The sequence below is a fragment of the Hylaeus anthracinus genome, unplaced genomic scaffold, assembly GCF_026225885.1.
Source record: "Hylaeus anthracinus isolate JK02 unplaced genomic scaffold, UHH_iyHylAnth1.0_haploid 11989, whole genome shotgun sequence".
Classification (NCBI taxonomy): Eukaryota; Metazoa; Arthropoda; class Insecta; order Hymenoptera; family Colletidae; genus Hylaeus; species Hylaeus anthracinus.
Window position 1 is genome coordinate 13,411,101 of NW_026534337.1, and position 13,799 is coordinate 13,424,899.

A 13,799-nucleotide genomic window follows, 5' to 3' on the forward strand; every position below is an offset into this window, starting at 1 on the left:
CAACTTATTAATTTCATTAATAATTCCTTCATCCGATTTGACGTACCAACGCCGGCTGCGACTCTCCGAGACCTCGGAAATCCTATGAAAGGAGCACCGACGGAGGTTTTGTCCCGCGTTTCAACGCGAGGGTACGGGAGAACGGAAGTCCGTCCCGCCCGCGAGGCGTCGATCCGCGTTCACTGTTTGCTCTTACGTCAGCGAGGAAACTTGGTCAGAAAACTAGCGTGAAAGGAATCGACGTCGCGCAACGAGGTGCCGTAGGAATCGAACGACGATGACAGACCACCGAGAGGTTCGTCCCGTCAGAGAAGAAAGATTTCGGAACTTCCGACAGAAACTTGGGGGAGCTGAAGCTTCGTCCGAACGTCATCTGCGCGAAACTTTTCGCTCACTGCACATTGTCCGTGAAAATAAACGACGCGAAAGATAAGGGAAAGGGGATGAAGAAAGAAAGAGATAGAGAACGCAGGGGAAACAGAGACGAACGATCCAGCGAACCGGGGTTAGTCGGTCTCCGTCCGACGGATGACGTCCAGGATGGAGCTCCACCCACACACATGCTTCACCCACACGAGAAATTGCAATCGTACGAACGTCGATACACCCACACGTTCACCAAGACGCACAATTTCATCCGAGGATGGCCAGGATCCTGTGGGGATGCGATTACTTAGCAAAGATCTGAGAATGGACCACTGTACCTTCTCAGAGGTGATGAACGGCGTGATGTACGTGGTGACCGCCGTCGTGTACACTTTTCGATGACTGCTGGGTGCTGCAGGTCACTCAGTACTGCCGCGAGTACCGAGTGCCGTGCTATGGCTTTTCTCCGTCAGCGGAGAAGTCGACGATCGGAGGTGAGACCGACGGTGCCTCTTGTCGCGCAAGAGACAACGTTCAACGGTGTCACACGCGCGTATATCCTCCCTTAACCACTCGGCGGCAACCCCCAAGGGACGTTGGACGTCGCGAATAGCTTCACGACGGCTGTGGACGTTTCGTCGATCACCAACTATCGATGTCAACAACGACGAACGATGTCACCGTTGTATGCACTTAGTCGGTCCGCTAGACCGTGATCCTGATGACCCGTGTCGACGAAACGGCTTGCATTCGCGCGCGGTACACACTGGTCGCGTAATCGTGGTCACCGGACCGCGGTAGCACTGAAACTGGAGCGATCTCTGGAGCGTAACACGCGAGAAACGAATGTGACACACCGCGATGAACCGTTTCCGTGATTTACTCGAGACGTGGGCCGCGCGTGATCCCCGGTTGCTCTGCCGTGTATGTCTCGACGGAGAGGAACGTGTCTGACAAGCCGCTGGTGACGGGTACTATCCTGGTACTGTCTTCGTTCTGTCCTCTTCTCGCGGGAGCGCGCGGCGATCGAATGGTCGTGCGAGACGGGAGGGAGAGAGACAGACGGGTAATCCGTAGAAGCACAGTAGAGGCAGGTGGTCGCTGTCGCGCTCCTTGTCGTGGTGCGTCGAGTTCAATGCTGTACGCTGTGATGCCGAGAACGGAATGGGGCGACCGTGGAGGCCCGGGCAGTGGAGCCGCGCGGCTCGCGATAGTGGGGTGGGGGTTGGCACGGGGGAAGGGGCGAGAGAGGGGCCCCTTTCCCCTCGTCCATCGTTTTGCCACTATCGGGAAATTCGCTACCCCTCCGTGACGCGCAGGCGCCCCCGGGGCGCTGGCGTCGCTCGAGGGGGATAGCGCCTCTCGAATCTCTAGCATTTCTAGGAAAAAGCTCGCAAGCTCGACAAAGATGGACGCGCCAACCGAGCGAGACGAAGCGACGAACCGCCGGGAGAGGGGGGAAACCCTCCCCTCGCTCGTTTTGCTTCCATCCCTCGCGTAGGCACCCCAGCATCGACCGACGCGACGCACGCCACGCCACTCCGTGCTCCTCCTCGCCACGCCGACCCAACGGGAATACTTAATGCCAGCGGAGAGCCTGACTGCCTGACTGCTCCTCCTCGCCACGCCACGCTCGCTTGACGGCGGGATGGTAACGCGCGACGCGGGAGGGAAGAAACGGCCGAGGGGAGCCAGGGGCGACGGATTGTGCTCGCGAGTCGCGCTGTACCGATGCCCGAAACGGTGCATGACTACTTGTTACGCGTCCGCGAGCTAAATTCCTGGCACGACGCGATATTGAATGAAGTGTTTCTTCGCACCGGATCCTGGAGGCGTCGTCGGGGCGAGCCGTACGATGGCACGTCGACGTGTGGTGATTTGTACGGAACGAACGATACGAGTGATTGTAGCATACAAAAGGATGGTTCAACCATTTCAGTTCTGAGCATTCTATTTTTCTTTTTAATACGAGCATCTGGCAATCTCAATGGAATTTCGTGGTTTCGTTTTTCAAAGTAACAAGTACCTCATTTTGCACCGAAATTTATAAATGCTGATAATGTTGATTTTACTCGTCTATAGTGTCAAGCTCCTTGTGCCTGCGTTTAAATAAAGTGAATTTGGTTAGTTTTTCATTTTCAATGTGATGAGATCTTGAAAAATCCAATTTTCAGAAACTTGGAGAGAAATCGCCCCATTCGTTCCCTATGTACGGGATGCATGCTGTTTATCACGGCTCGTCGTGAATCTCGGGACATCTAGACGAGACGGATATGGGACCTTTTTCTTGATTTGATATCGTATTGACAGCTGCCAGCGAGGAGTAGAGTCTGAGCACCGACCCGGAGTAGCGCGAGTTCGCGCTTAAGAAGCCTCCGGTCTGACCAATATTGGCCACTACTACTTCCGTCGGATCCTAAAGCCAGCCACTTCGGCGAGCTCCCTCCCTGGCCAGGGGCCAGCTTCCTCTCTCTCTCTCTCTTTCTTGTCTGCGCGTCCAGTAAGTCGGTGTAAACGTATCCTACGCTTAACGCGGAAGGAAGGGGCTAACCTAACCTAGAAAGATTTCATTGAGCCGCAACGTGACTTGGCCCGCTGCCAATACTATGAACGCTACGCACACCCGCACGCCCGCTCCCGGCTTCGTTCCCGCGGCACGCGGCGAAGATTTGGGAAAACAACCTTCGAGGAAATCGGAATAGCGCAATTTCATGTTGCTTTTCGCTTTACTCAGTTCCTAGACTTAAATAGACGGTTACTCGTGGAATATTCGTCGAATTGAGAGTCGATAGTTTGTTTTCATGGAGTCTCTTGAGCACATGTTTAATTGAAATAAGCAACACCCGTTTGCGAAGTGTCTTTGAAATCAATGGAAAATTCTAATAAGAATAAACAAATTTCAGGATAAAGTGGCTAGGCGTGTTTAAATTGACCCACTTGCGAGTACTCTACACTGTTTGCCTTATTACTTAGCTTATGTTTTATTATTAAAGTCTAAATTGCTTAACATTCCAGTATCTCCACGTATCTCGACATATCTAGTATCATACATCTTTTCACGTTATTATATTATTTCTTCTTGTGCATGCCATATAAATGCGAATTTATTCGTAAAACGGTGAAATTCTTTTTCAGACGATTCGCGAGTAACTGATAACTTGTTGCAGGGCTGAGTTTCAACCCGCGAGACTCGCTTTTCGTATCGTATCATCGCCCAACGGCAGAATTTTTTCCCAAATGGTCGGTGTGTCGTCTTTGTCCAGTAGTCGGGGCGTTCGCGATGGAGAAATTCAGAGGGAATAATGCGACCAATAACTCCGGCAGGATTTGGCTGTCACACTTATTCCCAGCAACGTCGCGCGCAATTGGTCGCGAAATATTGCGGAATAGGGTCGTGACCCGACCTTATTAGCCGCCCCGTGTTGCTTGTTCTATAACGAAGCGACGCGGGGCGGTGTTAGCAACAACAGCAACATCAACTTGCCGTTCCGGGATAACGGTTACGGACGGGAAAGTGGGTGGCGGCGAGGGTGGAGGGAAGGGGTGCAGAAGGTGCTGGTGTATTCAGCATTTGGCTTACATCCAACGCAAGACGCTGAATGAACTTGGCGGGAAAGCCGCACCAGCGCGTGGTTCCTTCTGTCGCGCGAAAGGCGCATCCACGAACTGTAGGAAGCAACGTTGAGTCTTTCACGGAGTGAAAAGCAATTGGAGAACCCCGAGACCTTGTAATTGCGCGATCTCAGGCTTCAACAACTGTCACCGGCTGTAATAATTATCTCGAAGCTCTGTACTATACACGGTGTCACGATTTATAGGCCACGGTTGCGTAAGCTGAACTAGTTTCCACGTTTCGCTACCTTGCAATTTGTTCGGTGAATCGAAAATATTTTTGGAAGGGGGATTTTTCTTCAAACAAAGTTAATTACTGGATTTCTTAGATATTTGAACCGTTCGCTGCTCAAAGCGTTTAACTCCACCAGTCGCATTAACGATATTTATTTGAATTTATATTATAAAGGGAATTTCGAAGAACAATGTACAATACCTCATCGAATTATTTTCTAGCGAATCTACAGTTTATTAATTTCGAACTGTTACCTCGGTTTAATTGAAGAGAACTGAAATATATTAACGAAGAGTCGCTTCGCGTACTAACGACACGTCTAAATAACGTATTTAGTGCCGAGAGCACGCCGAGCGTTCCTTCCCTGGGAAGTATTTCGCCGAGGGGCAGGGAAACGGTCCGGTGCGTAATAACCAAGAATGATGATGAAACTCCACGTAAGTGTTTTTTAAATTATTGCAGTCCCAAGTGCAGGGAACGAGTAAAGTTCCCGGTGAGCGGGAGCGGGCAACTAAAAACACGGAATTCTTTCACGAACCGTTTTACGTCACAAGATTAAAGCAGGAACGTGGGGCAATATGTTTCCAACGACCGTGAAGATTAGCGAACAGAACCGTCAGGGTATATTCCCTCTCCGGCCAAGAATTTAAACGGCTCGACGTGATCCCGTGACCGCCTCAACCGTTTCACAATGATCATTACTCTGGGGAGCGTCAACTGCCAAGTATGACGTGTAATCATGATATTGGAACGTAACTCAGTTATCACGGAGTAGGGAGGGTGGTAGGGGGTCCCGCCCTTTCCTCCAGGGTCTCAATCGGACGACACGAGCCACGGAAGCATCGCAGACACGTCAACACACGGTTCATACGACGGCAACGCGAGATTCGCCCTGCTGGAATTGTATCGGACAGCGTAAAATGATAAGCTAAACTGCGCAACCCTAATTGGGGACTCTCCATTACGACAAATGAGTAACGACGAACCAGCGGTTTACCGCGCGAGCAGCTAACACGTTTTCGTTTCTATCGGTACGCTGTGTTGTGTGTAGAATATTTGAACGTCGTGTCAGGTGTGTATGGTGTAAATAGACTGTGTTCGTGACGTTTGTAAATTGCAGGCCTGATTGGTAACAAGATCGTTTGTATAGAATTATATGGAGTACTCTAGAGGATTACACAGCGAACAGTCATACCAATCAATTTTTCATTTTTAAAACTATTCCAGCGCAGGATCTTCGTTCGAGCAGACACAGTTCACGTGTACGACGAGAACTTATCCCGTTCGCGATAAATTACTAATTCCACGGGCGAGTTGGGTCAATAGCGAGCGAATAGTATTTCCGGGATTCCTTTGATCGAGCTGCTCTCTTTGAGCCGCGACTCCGCGGATCGAACAAAAGCCGGCGTTTAAATAGCCAAGTGCGTTCCAGAGCGTCGCGGGAAACCGACGCTGGCCCGTTACATAACGGAATCGATAACAATGTCTCAGCCATGCTCGGGGAAACATAAATTATAAACGAAAAGAACAGTGAAAAACTTTCTGCATCTCCTCACCCTTCCCGGATCCCGTGACCCCAGACCGCGTCTTTCTATCTGGCTCCGAGCGGGCCGTGCACTCGGTATTTGTCTCGACGACAGTACAAGGGCAGCATGTTTTCGTCGACGATGAGGAAAACAGTCGCTCCCGGAGTTTCAAATCCCCTTCTCCCCTCCTCCTCCTCCTCCTCCTCCTCCTCCTCACCGCCTTGCTGCTCTCTTTTCGCATACGAGATGAACGAGGACGGAGTGCCACGGTTTGGCCCGTCGAAGGAAGAAAGGGCACGACGGGAAGGAAGAGAGGATGGATACTCGATTGGACCACCCGACTGCAGCGAAACTCTTCGACATCGACCCAGTTCGTCGTTTTCCGCATGACGTTGCTGCGCCAGTCGGGTTTTTGGTCGCGATTTTCAGGTTCGATACTTATCCCCCAAGATACGGCTCATCCAGGTCGACTCACCTCTTTCCTCCGTTTTCCCTCTACCTACCGCGAAACCGCCCTTCGGCGTACCCTATGCTCCATTCCGCCTCGTTTTCTCGGTGTCTGGCCGCGACCGGTGTGCGCGTGTGCATGCACCCGAACGTTTCTCTTTCTGATCCCTTCCTCCCCGTCCCGGTGCTCCCTCTTCCTCTTCTTTAAGGAACGAGCAGCTCGAAACTTTTCTAAGATATTAGATGCAAGACGCTTCGACGTATTCGTGGAAACTGGAGTCTGTCTCCTATGGCCTTGTCGGCGTCCCCGGCCAACCTCATCGGTTGCGTCATTTTTCTCGTGCTTGCGTGACAGGTAGCAATTGTTGCGAGACTTTTCAGTGTCGGTGTGTATGTACTTCCAAGTGTCATGTATCTCATGGGGAAAGAAGAATCTTGGATCGAGAGGAACGTACCGGAGATGAGAAGCTGGCTGGCAGGTCTGATTGGTAACGAGATAGTTTCTATAGAATTCTATGATGTACTTCACAGAATTGTATAGTTAACAGTCGTAGTAGTCAATGTTTTTATTTGTGTGTAGTATTTTAAAAAGGCCAACTGTGATGTGTAAAATACAAGTCTAACCTACATTATTTGTTCACGACTTCGTGTGTGTCTTTCCATAGCAATTATCATCATCATCATCATCATCACTGACATTTCCGTTAAAAACAACACGCTCACTCGAATAAACCAAGTAGGTTGCCCCATCATTACCCCAGCCGCGAGTAACGAGCAGCTCGAAACTTTTCTAAGATATTAGACGCTACGACCTATTCGTGGAAGCCCGAGCGCCTCTTCTTTGGCCATAGAAGCGTCTCGTCCTCCATTCTCCAGCTGTCGTTCGCTTCGGACTTGTTGTTCGCGGTTCGTTCGAAGGCTCCGCCGAGGTTGCAGAGAGAAAATGGAGACCTGGGGCTAAGAAAACCAACGGGGGAGCTCAGGGAGGGGATGGGCAAATAGTTCGAATCACGCGAGCCGTTGCCTCGTAATTAATACGGCGCACGAGAACGAGCTACCGCGCCATAGACGGCTCTCGAGATCCTCGACTGTTCCTCGAAGAAGCTTTGCACGCTTTGCGGTACATTGTGCTTCGACGGGAACATCGGGATCCGCGTTTATTTCGCGGCGGGAGGCCGCTTGGCTTTTATTTGCTAGCATTTGAGAGATGGAAATAAGCTGGAGATGTTCGCCTCGAAACGTTGGCGCGGTTACCTAATTCTTAGGGTACCGTGGAAACGTTCGCGATGTTTGCAAACGAGTACAACGGATGTATCGTTTCAGGTGGTTATGATTGAACGTATACGTAAGGAATTTCGTAAGATTCACGTGGAAGATTGATGCTGGCAAGTAGAATAGGACTGTGCAGTCAGACAAAGCTAATTGTACTACTGCGTAGCAATATAGGAGAAATGAAAGATCCGTAACGAGTACAAGTAATTATGAAAAATAACTTAGGCAGAAGTGCAACAAATATGTTGTTTTGGATCTCTAGGACTGAATATGTTGCAACCATGAAGAAATTTTGGAAGTTTATGTGAGAGCGAACCGTTGTATGCTGGCAAGTAGAATAGGTCTGCCTAGTCGGACAAAGCCAGTCGTAACACCATTATACGGTGCTCGTATTCAGTAAAAACAAAGGAGCTGAAGAGACGCAATTCGGATAATCCGATACTCGTTAGGCAACTCTATCCCGCGCCATTCTCCTCCGAGAGCTCCGAAACGGTTCCGAAAAAGTAACCGTCGGCGTATCCTTCCCAAGGAAGAATTCATTAAGTCGATGAAGCCATTTACCGTGGTAGGTAAACGGAACGCGGCGGAATTTGTCACGGGAATTGCTTTCGCGAGGATTTCGTCGCGCTTCAGCCGAGCGCTAAAGAATTTATATCTGGCCAGCGTGTCCCAAGAGTTTCTCCGATCCGCGAGGATAGAGGAAAGAAGAAGGAAGCAAAGGGGGCGGCGAAAAGAAGTAGGAGAGAGAGTTGGCTCGGTGCTTGAAGTAAATCAAAGGAAGGAAATGAATTTTTATCGAAGAAAGGGCCTCTCCAGAAACCGTAGCCAGCTCTTGCTCCGCGAACTGAGCGAAATCTGTGAAAAGTTGCGTGAGAAACAATACGGTGCCAGTCGGCGCCTTTCTTCGCTGGCTTGCGCCCTTAAAAAACTATCCTTGGAAGAATGGACCGGGTTCGGTGGATTTCTTGAACCTCTTCCGCGACTCGTTTTTACCTCGGGCCCTTGTTTTTCCTTCCAGCCACCCGTTGAATCTTTGCGACGTGATTAATGTATTAATAAGAGGGTTACCTTCCTTTGCCGCGACGCCGTGCCTCAAGGAAACGCGTCGTTCTTTTCCGTCTGTTGATTTGAATACTCACGGCTTAATGGCTCCTTCGGTGTTCTGCAAATAAAGAGAACCCGACGACTGCCGTCGATCCTTATTTGCATATTTTGTCGTTTGCGTAGCGTTCAAAAACGGCCCGCCACCCTTCGGCTCGTTTCTTTGTCGGTTTTAATTCGCCAGCAAAACTACACACCAAACCCCCTCGGTTTGTACAGAAAACCACTTGGATTCTCGACGACGGGGAATTATTTTCGCTTGGGAACAACGAACAAGAATTTCGCGGTGGATTACAAAATCGACGCGCTCGAGTTTAATCGAACAGCCAGACATCGAAATTTTCCATAAGCCGACGACGAAACGCGGGTGAAACAATTTTCGACGTGGAAGTTTTGTGATAAATAAATCAAAAAGCGTAATTGACTACGAAAAATAGCCGCCATCGCGCAAACGGTATCAGTGAAACGAGTGGGAAGTTAAAGTACCAGGACTGAAAAGCTGAATGAAAAAGCGCGCGGAGAGAGTGGTATTTACGGGGGTATCGCGATACCCTTGATAAATCGAGGAAACAAAATTACGAGTGGCTGGAGTTCATTCATAAACGTCAGAAATCGTGTCGTCGGGTAAATCTCGACGGGGAAGGCGCTTTCGTAGCTCCCCCGAGTAACATACAGCGGTGCGTATTAATCGAGCGCGCGCCATTACGTCCACAAGCGCATTACGTGTAAACCAATCTAAATGAGCAGCAGTCATTACGGAGTTTCGCAGAACGAGGAACGCTACCAGAGACACACCTGCGTGTACACTCAGGGTTCCTCGTCTCAGACCGAGTACAAATGACGTAGCTGCGGCGATAGATTATGTTACTCTGCTCCTTCGCGGTACGTCTCGTTAGTCCCTTACTCGTGATCGGAATCATGTACCTTAAAAACAAGCACCGAAGAATGTCGGTGAGTTTTCCTCTATAGCACGGTAATTAAGATATAGAAACGAGGTCATCGTTCACCACTGGCTGGAACTAGTTTATCGTTCTCCGGGATTTTTGCTAAATTATTTTTGCGTGAAGTATTGTTAGGAGAAATAATTAGTCGTTAAATTAAATTTTAAATCATGATGCGCTCCAAACATATTTACAAACAATTTTTTAAAAATTAACGCCTCGAGTAAATATATCATGTTTTCGTCAGCAGAATGACCTCCTCGAATCATCGATCGTGGGGCGCCCTGAGTGTCAATTATGAAGAGAGCACGTACTCGGTTTCTTCAAAATCGCACTGTATCGAGCTGTCTTTTATTTGAACGATAATCGATACGCGTTTCTCGTTAATCAACAGGGATTACGCGATTCGCGAAAGTAATTAGCGAAACGTAATTAAAAGATCGTACCGTTTGAAAACGCGCTAGGAATTCTCGTGTGTATAACATTCACGTGTCGATAATTAACTGCAGACTAGCTGGGAACGGTTGGAATTACGTGTTACGAAATTTTTCAGTCGAATCGAACACGTTGTTGCCTACTCGCCGCGTTTGCGAACAATTTCAAAAGTTTTACGAGTACTACGCCCATTTAATTAAATTTGTACGAGCGCGTGACATACTTCGCGCGTGAAGAAAAAGGAAAAATATGATTCCTGGTGTTGTTTGTAGTTAAAGATTGGCATAATAGTAAGACCAACCATAAGTCTGTAAACTTCAGCGATAAGTTCGACGCTAATTGCACAAGTTCAAAGCACGAAGAAGAGGGTTTCAAGTTCAGTCATCGATGTTTGAAGTAACGAGTGTGAAACTTCAAGTTGAAGAGTCCAAGTACTTCACTACGAAAGTCTAGAAACTTTTGTGTGAAAGTTCACATAGAATACGATTCCGTTCCTTTCCAATTTCACAAATCGATTCCATTTCGAAACGAAGATTCTGAAGTCATCTTGAAACAGATTTCTTTGTAATGGCTATTGTAACTCACTTTCAAGACAGATAATAACGGTTTGACCGAAAAAATAGTTGTTACACACCGTGTCCATTAGCGTTTATCAATTTTTCAGCCACGAATATTTGTTACTTTTATTTTTGTCTAATAACAAACGAACGAAATCGTTTGCAATGTCGACGTGGCGTTAATGCGCTATGATTCATTGTCGAGCATTATCCAGGTTTAGACACTACGTGTATGATAATTGATGGATGAAAACTTCCTGGTATTTGACATTCAACGTCATGATTTCATTTTGTATTAAATTCGAATGAATACAAGCAGAGGAACATCTGGAATGTTTATTCATGTATGTATTTATAATGAAACATTTATTTGGAAACATCAAATCTATTATTCAATCGAGACGAATTTTTGTAATAGACACAGACTGACCGTATATTAATAGAATCAAATTCTAGAGCTGTCAAAAATTTGACCACCATCTATCAATCTCACTTAGGACCGACTCTCACCGCATAGCCCAATACTAAACTCAATTCCAAGCCCCAAAGAGAAACTCCAAACCGAATGGTTGCCCCTACCAGACCCAGGGTGGGCCAGTCCATTTAACCCGGGGTATCGGTTACATTTTCGCGGCCCCTTAGCCGCGATACTTTCCAGAAAACTTCAGAGGAGAGGAAGAGGAAGTCTCGTCTCAGTTCCTCGCTGGTGCTCTCGTCTCCGGTTTTGACGTGCTATGGTCTGAACCTCTCGAAAACCTTTCTGCGCGACACAAAGAGAACAGAAGAGTAAGGGGCCAGGAATACCGGGGGAACGGTAGACCAGGACACAGACGGAGGAAGCAGAAGGGAGAACGGCGAGGTGGAGGAGGGAGGGGGTCTTTTCGTAAGCGTAATGAAACTGCCTAGTAATCTTAGAAGCTGTGTACATCCCGTCTCACCTCGTCGCGGCAGTCGGCCCGGGTTAAATGTCTTGAAATGGATATTCCTGCTGGTAGTAGACGGTAGATTCGGATGCGCGCCTGCGACGTGCAGAAGTTACCGTTTCGGATATTACCACGCTAGCTGCTGCTTAAGGCCTCGACGTGAATTTCGTGTCTCGCCAAACGTTGGCCGCATCGTCGTGAACTGCGCGCCGCTATTTCAGCGAGGCGGTCGAGTCGTTAACGCCGCGCGAGGGAATTCCGGTCGGCGATGCCCGCCGATTTTCTGTGTTATAATTATCGCCAGCCACGCACGGAGCACCCTCGTCGTTCCTCGATAGACTACAAGATACTTCAGGAATGACAGACTGCTTCAGCGTGCTCGGCGAGTAGACGTGAAACGGAAAATGTCATACGAGGGATATTCGCGAGGACGTTGCATTAAAGGCTGCGTCTACTCGCGGTGATACGAATGTTGATGTATGATAGAAGCTCTAGTAGGAGAGATTTTTAACTATCTGTATCTTCCACCTGAAGTCTAAGGAAGGATGCTTCGACGAAGAAAGGACGTGGAGGACATTCTCGTCCAGTCGCACCACTTACGTCAGCGCAGATAAGAGGCGCCTCTATTTCCGGGATTAAGGATTTGACTGACGCTGTATTTTTGTCACGGCGTCCCTGGTTATCGGCGACCACCGTCAGCGAAGATTCGCGCAGAGAAGGGGGTGGCGATGCACTAGCAGGACGTGCCAGGGGGGAAGAACGGACGAACTACCCCAACGAGACTCACAAAACATTATTTCCAGCCTGAACGTCACGCGGCCCAGCCGGCAGTTAGATCGATAGATAGAGACGTCGGTCCTCCCGTTTCTCCGCGTCGAGGCGCCGTCATGCGAAACTCGAATTCAAATATAGAAATGTCTGGCCCAGTGACATTTGGCAGTTCGTATCAACCCCCATCGGAGAGAATTCAGGAGAGCCACTCTCGTCACCGATATCAAAAGATCTGTTGCGTGGTTCGACAATTTTTATGCGAGGCTGCGATCGCATCGCGACGCAATCTCGACCATGATCTTCTCCCCGCGAGAAGATCTTGTAATTAAAAGTTCGCCACCCCTGCCAGCGAAACGCCCGACATTCGGAGCAATGTAGAATTTCTTTGGAAGACTCACCGAATCGATGACACAGATTAGATTATCGGGAGAAGAACGCCGCTTGACTCTTACCTGTAACGAATAATTACAGACATCTTAATTGAATTTGTTGATGGATGTGCTGTTTATGGAAGAAAGATCGGCAGTTTATATATTTATATTGTGGAATATACACGCCTAAAGCTAATGTCTGTTGAAGGTGCACATAGAGGAATTATTTTGTAGAGTATTACTAGCTTCATCGGGCCTTAAAAATTCATTAGGGTACAGCATACAGTGTTGTTGTAGAAAATTCGTAAGGGTACCCTTTATTTTGTGGCCGTCAATGTGGCGTAACCCCCCAACACTGAACGCGAATTTGCAATTTTAACGCAGTTTGCTCCAGTAACGTGCTTTACAAACTTATTACGTGGACACCCCGCGAGATGGAATCTTTCTTAATGTCCCAAGCCTCTCTTGACTGCGGTAATGAACTCAGCAAGACGCTCGAATTGCATTTAAAATTGTATAACTGTCTGATTCAATGAAACACTTTTGGAATTTTCCTGCGAAACAGAGCTTCTAAAGTGGCGAATAGTAGTGCGAGAATCGCGACAAACTTGGTGGGAGTAAATAATGACAATCGCGAATAAGCTTTAGTTAATTGTGCCTTAAATTTTGTTGACTCATCGATTCGTTTCTTCGCTGAATATTTCCGTAGACATTCTCTACAAATATACAGTTGGAGTCTCCGGGAGTACCAGAGAGTTTCGATGACGTTATTAACTTATAGTGGGTTCGCCAAGGACCTCGAATCTTGCGTGGCGCCATAGCGAATTTTAACCTTGCCACGAATGGCGAGGAACGATCCGCACGTCGCGCGTGACTCAAGAGCGCATCTATATTCGGTGCGAGGATGGCAAAAGTGCATCAGGCCGAAGCGAGGCTCGCCAAAGTGTGCTGTAGCCAATCAATCCGCTAAACGCACGTATTTATCCGCGCCCGTCGTCCAGACGACGTGGACGTAGTTGTTACGCTTTGAGATAAATTTGCCCCGTGTCTGGTTAATCTGATCCACCGAACCGACGGTGTTCGACTGGAAAGCCATTCCGAGGCGACCTGTCGTTCAGCCACTGCGACCTTTGCACTATTATTTCGTCACTTTGCACCCGGTTTCTTCGTCACGAAAACACGATACCAGATACCGTTCCAATTTCCATCACTAGGTGGTGTACGTAGCCTGTATTTATGATT

The 13,799-nt window shown here is 48.4% G+C and overlaps 1 protein-coding gene across 5 annotated transcripts in view; it reads right to left on the reverse strand.

The window, feature by feature from the left end:
- The window catches only part of LOC128887580 (RNA-binding protein Musashi homolog Rbp6), a 314,695-nt gene that overhangs the window by 242,535 nt on the left and 58,361 nt on the right, over positions 1-13,799 (reverse strand). Inside the window, exon 1 of one of the 5 annotated variants that reach the window (XM_054143621.1) lies at positions 705-1,504. The exons of the other annotated variants lie outside the window; for them this stretch is intronic. The gene's annotated coding sequence lies outside the window, so the exon portion shown is untranslated. Of the gene's footprint in view, positions 1-704; positions 1,505-13,799 lie in introns of those variants that run through there. 5 annotated transcript variants of the gene reach the window in all.